This window comes from Salvelinus fontinalis, chromosome 3 (assembly GCF_029448725.1).
Source record: "Salvelinus fontinalis isolate EN_2023a chromosome 3, ASM2944872v1, whole genome shotgun sequence".
In the NCBI taxonomy this organism is placed as follows: Eukaryota; Metazoa; Chordata; class Actinopteri; order Salmoniformes; family Salmonidae; genus Salvelinus; species Salvelinus fontinalis.
The window spans coordinates 53,786,778-53,794,086 of record NC_074667.1 but is presented as its reverse complement, the minus strand read 5'-3'; the positions used below and the strand labels follow the sequence as shown (position 1 = coordinate 53,794,086).

General features: G+C 38.8%; 1 protein-coding gene across 1 annotated transcript in view; it reads left to right on the top strand.

Annotated features, from left to right (window-relative positions):
- Positions 1–4,380: 4,380 nt before the first annotated feature.
- LOC129851123 (FERM domain-containing protein 4B-like) overlaps positions 4,381–7,309 on the top strand; it is a 73,360-nt gene continuing 70,431 nt past the window's right edge. Inside the window, exon 1 of the mRNA XM_055917416.1 lies at positions 4,381–4,651. The gene's annotated coding sequence lies outside the window, so the exon portion shown is untranslated. The remainder of the gene's footprint in view (positions 4,652–7,309) is intronic.

The following is a 7,309-nucleotide window of genomic DNA, read 5'->3' as shown; positions in this document are numbered from 1 at the left end:
TTTGAAAACATGTTATTTTCCGCAGTCATGTCCTCTGAACACTCTAGATGGCGCCAAATAAAATAAACAACTGATTGTTTTCTGTGACGTTCCTCAGTGGTGATGATTAGGCATATGCAGAGAAAACAAAAGCCACCTAAAATAATGCAATTTATATATGTTACAAACTAAAGATATTCTACAATATTGTTATTTTTAATACCTATACCAAATACTATACCAAATACTATACCAAAATGTTTCTGGCATAAATTAAGATATTAGGCTATTGTGCCAATTAGTGTACATAGTGTACATTAGTGCATTAAATCCACTAGATGGTAGTGTAAATCAAGAGGAAGTCCAGGATTATTCACTCAAGTCTGTTATCGCTGTACACATATTGAAAAAACTGATATCATCAAAACCAGGATAAAAAACCTAGCTTGAAAATATTCAAAAAAATATATGAATGTTTTAAAATAGTCGTTAATGTTAAAGTTGTATTTGAAAGTGTTTTCTAAAGTAAGAATGTTTGCACTTTTTTCAAATTAACACAAAAACGAACTCTTCCTATGTCACATTGTCTGGTCTAAAATATATATATTTTTTAATATTGCATTTTGTTACACTTTCGTTAAGATCAACATTATGAAAAATGCAGCTAAATGAACAGTGCTGGGGTTTTTTTGTATTTCATTTTTATTTAACCTTTATTTAACTAGGCAAGTCAGTTAATTAAGAATACATTTTACAATGATAGCCTACTAATATGCTAATATGCTAACGTGACTTTAGCTAAGAAAATGTGAAACAAGAGTTACAGAGAGACACACAGAAGAAAAACTGGAAATTCACAAACAAAGATCCCTGAAGCTTCCTCCACAATATCCCCCAGTAACATAACACCTCATCTTTAAATGAGGGATGGGGGATAGGGGATGGGCGAACAAAACTGAAGGAGAGACTAATGGTGGATTATTTCACTGTGACCTGGAAAACACTAAAATTGTCCTTTCATTCCAAAGAAATGAACAAGCAGAATGAGGGCTGGTGGCTGTATTAATACAATGGCATTATGCAGTCGACCTGTTTCGGCTGCTCTGCTGTATGAGATGGGATGTCTATAGCCCATATAGACACTAGCCCATATGGTTCCACACCCACAATTCTTCTTGTGTCCTTTGTTTTATATTAAGGATGTAAACAAATTCAAAACACAGAAAACAATATGATTTGCAAAGTTAATGAGAGGTGATGTCTGAGCATCAAATATCATATTACCAGTTAACCAAGGTCAAGTCTAATGGTAGTGGCTGTCAGAGTTAATCTGGCCTGAGGCCTGTAATAGGAGACAGATACTTGGAGATGCATGGTGATGGGATGCACACTGACACACTGACAATGGCCCTACCAAGGAGATTGGCATAGTGTGAATCAGCTCTGGGTCTCTCCTGCCCCCATCATGTCCCAGGAGGTTTTCCCTCCTCTCCATGTTAACATCTGCTCCATGAGGGTCACTGATGGAACATAATCCCCTCTATTTAATATTCATGGTGTTAATCTCCCCTAAAACAATGAACTCTCCACTTTAGCGGTTGATATCTCTGTTTGTTATTTTGAGAAGAATAACTAAGTTATTCTATCTTATTTTACTTAATCTATATTCAGTTTTCTATTAAACATTATTCATACAATTATTCTCAAAATCAGTCATTTGTTGTTTTTTTCATCTCAAGGGACCTGTATATTTTTATCTTATAAATAAATACTTGTATGGTGAGGCTTTTGGTTGTTCATACCTGCACAAATAGGTCTTATTCTTATGTATGTACAATATGAATTTAATAGAGGTTTTACTCTGTAGCCAATACCTTCTTTCTCATCAATGACCAGACTGATTTTCTTTTTCTTTTGGAAAACTGGCTACATCCTTTAAAAAGAAAATTGGTGTGCAATCTATATTTATTTTTTAGTGTATCGTGAATAGGACAGATATAGGAAGTGTCAAAGTGACAAGGCCTTCTGTGGTATTCGCCATGGAACCTGAGGCCAGGCTGAGATTTGGGGGTAGAGATGCTTAGTGCACACATGGCACTGGATTAAGCCTAATCACTCGCAAGCAGAAATCCCCCAAAATGGGGGATGGAGGTGAGGCAGTCCCCTGGGTGACTAATTTAGGCTTTGAACTAAACATTTTGTCTCCGTACACACCAGTAGGTTGCCTAGACACAAATTATAATATTTTGTTTTAAATGGGTATGCAAGGGTGAGATTGAAAACAGGGCACCACCCACCTTTAGTTTGTCTGTTAACGCTTTGACCTGGTTGAGCTACCTTACAGTAAACCTAGTCATTTTTTCAATTCCTCCCATTTCCTAGTCCTGCAGTTTCTGGGGATTTCAGAGTTTTTCCATTGTTCAGTTTCCAGTGACTACACAATGATCTGGCACTCCCTTCCTTTCCCGTACAACTTGTTCCACAATTCTGTCAGTTGAAAGATATGCATTTTGCACATTCACAAAATTCTACTGAACAAGTACTACTCAATCAATTTCTATTTTTAGTAATGGGCCTGTTCATCATTTTATCAATGTTATAATTTTCATGATAACTCTAGCAGCTTCCTTTTTTGCCTAATAGATTAATCATCATAAAAATTGAACTTTCTGCAGACTAGTCTAAAAAACATATTACCCCATTGGTTAGACTATCACTGTGCTGAAGAGAGAACAGCAGCATCCACAGAGCCAGCCAGAGGTCTGGACAGGACTGATAGTTGTTATTATATTTCCCTGAAAGCAAAATACACATTTCTGTGATCAATGTAATTGAATGAAGTGCACCTGCAAATATATTGGCATACAAATGTTAGTGTTGGATAGGTTTTGTCCTTCACAAGAAAATACACCTTCAGCTCTTTAGCATCAATACCTTGAGAGGTTGGATCCCCAATGTTGTTTTCATCAAGTGGGCTTGCTATTTCTCCGACAACTGAAGGATGAATGCAATGTTTGTTCCAACGTTAACTAATTTGAATGTCCAGCATGAATACATTTTACAGTTCAGTAAATATTTAAACTCCTCTAGCTATCCTACATTCAATTATAACATTATTCAATCTTGAAATGAATAATGTGGTAATTGAGCAAGTTGAGGATGCCTAAACTACTTGGAGGGGGGCTCCAGAGTGACGCAGTGGTCTAAGGCACTGTGTCTCAGTGCTAGAGGCATCACTACAGACCCTGGTTCAATTCCAGGCTGTATCACAACCAGCTGTATTTGGGAGTCCCATAGGGAGGCGCACAATTGGCCCAGCGGGGCCAGGTTAGGGTTTGGCCGGGGTAGGCTGTCATCGTAAATAAGAATTTGTTCTTAACTGACATACCTAGTTAAATAAAGGTTAAATAAATACAATAAAAAATATAAAACTTTTGTAAACGATGCTGGTCAAAACATATTAATACAACAGTAGCTAGGATGTGCAGAAGTCTGTCAATAATAAAGCGCTGCTCTTCGTTCTTAACAGCACTATCAAAAAGGCAGGTCCTACAGGCCCTAGTTTTGTCACACCTGGATTACTGTTCAGTCATGTGGTCAGGTGCCACAAAGAGTGACAGGAAAATTGCAATTGGCTCAGAACAGGGCAGCACAGCTGGCCCTTAGATTTACACAGAGAGCTAACATTAATCTCTCCTGGCTCAAAGCGGAGGAGAGATTGACTTCATCACTACTTCTATTTGTGAGAGGTCTTGACATGTTGAATGCACGAGCTGTCTGTTTGGCACTGGCACATAGCTCGGACACCCATGCATACCCCACAAGACATGCCACCAGAGGTCTCTTCACAGTCCCCAGAACAGACTATGGGAGGCACACAGTACTACATAGAGCCATGACTACATGGAACTCTATTCCACATCAAGTAACTCATGCAAGCAGTACAATTAGATGTAAAAAATAAAATAAAAATACACCTTATGGAACAGCGGGGACTGTGAAGAGACACACACATAGGCACAGACACATGCATACAAACCCACAATAACATACTCACTATGCACATGTAGACATGGATTTTGTGTTGTAGATATGTGGTAGTAGAGTAGTGGCATGAGGGTACACACTTAATATGTTGTGAAATCTGTTGTAAATGTATTGTAATGTTGATTTTTTTTTAGAACTGCCTACATTTTGCTGGACCATAGGAAGAGTAGCTGCTGCCAATAATAAATATAACATACAAATGTAGAACTACGTTTGCAGAGCAGAGACTGACAGAGCTTTGTTTATATGAACTATAGTTCAGCAGGTCCCGTATCGCTTGTACGTGGACAGTGCATTTGGGCACGTCATGCCAGCACTGGCACAGAATAAATAGTGGGAAATTCGTCTTCTCTGAATTGGCTGAAGGATACAGGGGAGGAGGCAGAGAGTGAATGGATGGGACTGTGGACAATAAGGATATGCGGACCTAGTAGACAGCTTCGCTTTCTGGCCCCAATGGATCACTATCGAAAGAGCAGCGGTTAATTTTACGTTCTTTATTCGTTTTAGTGGGCTACAGCCGGAGAGAACGCCGGTGGAATAATTTGTTTTTATCGCTGCCGGTAAAAAACCTTCTGTTCATACAAAAAGTTCAATTCTACCATAACGGCGACAATAAAAAAAGGTAAGGAACTATCCAGTTTCTTTTCAAACGAATCAATCATGCTTTTGATGGTAACTGAAGCAATGTTTATCAAAAGCAATACTGATTGTGCTGGCAACCATCTGTAATTGTGCCATGCCAGTATCATAGGATGTATGGTATAAGTTATATTTTCAACTGCATTGTAGGCTACATTATTTTTTTCTTCAACAATAAGTAAACCTATGTAAAACAAGCTCGTATTGCTAAATTGCTCTGTTATCTCACTCTGTTCTCATCCTTTATCTTGTTGCATTGTGCATTACTTGGCACATGTTATACACTTAAAACACTCTAGTAGCCAACCTATTGTACCTAGACACTTTATACAGTAATAAGTATTCCCCTAGTTTATAGGTTGTATTTAGTTTATGCCATTTCATCATTGGAAGTAATGTTCATTTATTTGTTTATCTCAAGAAAGAGATAAGATCACCCAACAATATGAGAAAAAGAAGATAAGAATGCAATTCTTTCCATCACCTTCATTTACTTACTCCCACAGCTGCTATCAGGTGATGACCGACTGAGGTATCACACCAAAACATGTGTACGCTTGTTTTCTAATAGACATGCTGCTGTTAACATGCACACAGGGTGTTGATTATGTCAATACCATGTCCAGAGGGACAATAAAGACATAACAGACAACACACACACACACACACACACACACACACACACACACACACACACACACACACACACACACACACACACACACACACACACACACACACACACACACACACACACACACACACACACACACACACACAGGCTGAGACACAAACAAACAGGTTTTAAAGTCACAGACTCACAACTTCTGCCTGAGTTTCCTGTTTCCTGGGAAAGACAAACAATGGGAGAAAGAATGTGATATCCTGTATGGGGTTTGTGTCACTCTGGACTCAAGTACCAAAATAGGCACATAAGAGGAATTAGACTGTAATGAATTGTAGGCTACAGATAGGCTACTCAAAGCATTAACTTTATAGGACAGAAAAGCCACAACTAACTGTAAACAAGATGGATAGGTAGCCTACAAAGTTTGATATATAGACCTCGGTTTACCTCAGCAGCTCAGTTCACTCAGTTACCTCAGGTAGTTTAAATAGCTGTACATGCTGAGGACAGGCAGTGCTATTGTGCCTGTCCTGTCCCAGTCACTACACTGCATAGGTCTGGTTTGTAAAGGGGACAATATTAAATTAGAGGCTCATAAAAGAAGTGTCACACACAGATACACACAGACACACACGCACGCACGCACACATGCACACACACACACGTACACACACACTACATTAGAGTACAAAAGCAGGACAGCATTTTGTTTACTTCAGTCTGGGATGTCCAGTTGGTTTTAATGGGGTCAGTGCTTCCAATTCAATAAAGCTATTAACTGTCACCTAAGATTCCATTGCTGGTGCTCCAACCTGGTCTCAGAGCATGTTGTATTATTCTGTACTTAAAATCTAAAACACTCCCTTTATTATTTTATGTTACATTTCGTATGTTATGTATTAATTTGTGGATGTTCATCGCCCAATTCGTATTATATGTTACAAATTTGCAAAACGTACTATATGTTATGTATTTGCACAATGTACTATATGTTACGAATTTGCAAAACGTATGATATTTTACAAATTATAGCTAGGTGGCTACGTTAGCTAGGCTAGGGGTTAGAGTTAGGGGTTAGGATTAAGGTTAAGTTTAGGAGTTAGGTTAAAGGGTTTAAGTTAGGGGAAGGGTTAGCTAAAATGGTTAAGGTTGGGGTTAGGGTAAGGGTTAGCTAACATGCTAAGTAGTTTTAAAGTAGCTCAAAAGTAGTAAGTAGTTGAAAAGTTGCTAATTAGCTAAAATTGTTAGTGATGAGATTTGAACTCGCAAACTGTGGGTTGATAGACATTTGCGTTATACACCCACCTATCCACCCTGACCAACCATTTACTTTAGTTTTGCTTTAAGTAACCATCTGTCTTATGTAACCATACCAAACATAACATATCATACTGGTGGTTAGAGTGTTGGGCCAGTAACCGAAAGCTTGCTGGATCGAATCCCCGAGCTGACAAGGTAAAAATCTGTCATCTGCCCCGAGCAAGGCAGTTAACCCACTGTTCCCCGGGCGCCGAAGACGTGGATGTCGATTAAGGCAGCCCCTGCACCTCTCTGATTCAGAGGGGTTAAGTTAAATGCGGAAGACACATTTCAGTTGAATGCATTGTTGTACAACTGACAAGGTATCCCCCTTTCCCTAATTTCAGTGTCCGAATTTACATTTACCATGTTACATCTAGTCTATGAGACCAGGCTGGGTGCTCAGCCAGCACAGATAAGGTTTATTTGCTAATCAGAATACGTTAATTCACGGAGCCATTCATACAAACCAGCCTTTCAGAGAGTAAACAGTAGAAACAGAGGGACCTTTTCTGTCTAGACGTAACTTAGCCTACAAAGGCAACACATGCAGAAACCTGGGTCTGAGAATAGTGTTATAATAATTTCCCACCTTTAGACCCAGCCTTTCTTTTGTCTTGAGATTTGGTTATCAGCATTTTCTGTTTTTCACACACATATCATTTGAACGTTTTTCATGCACAGAGCAGGAGGATTGGTAGTTATTAGTTTCTG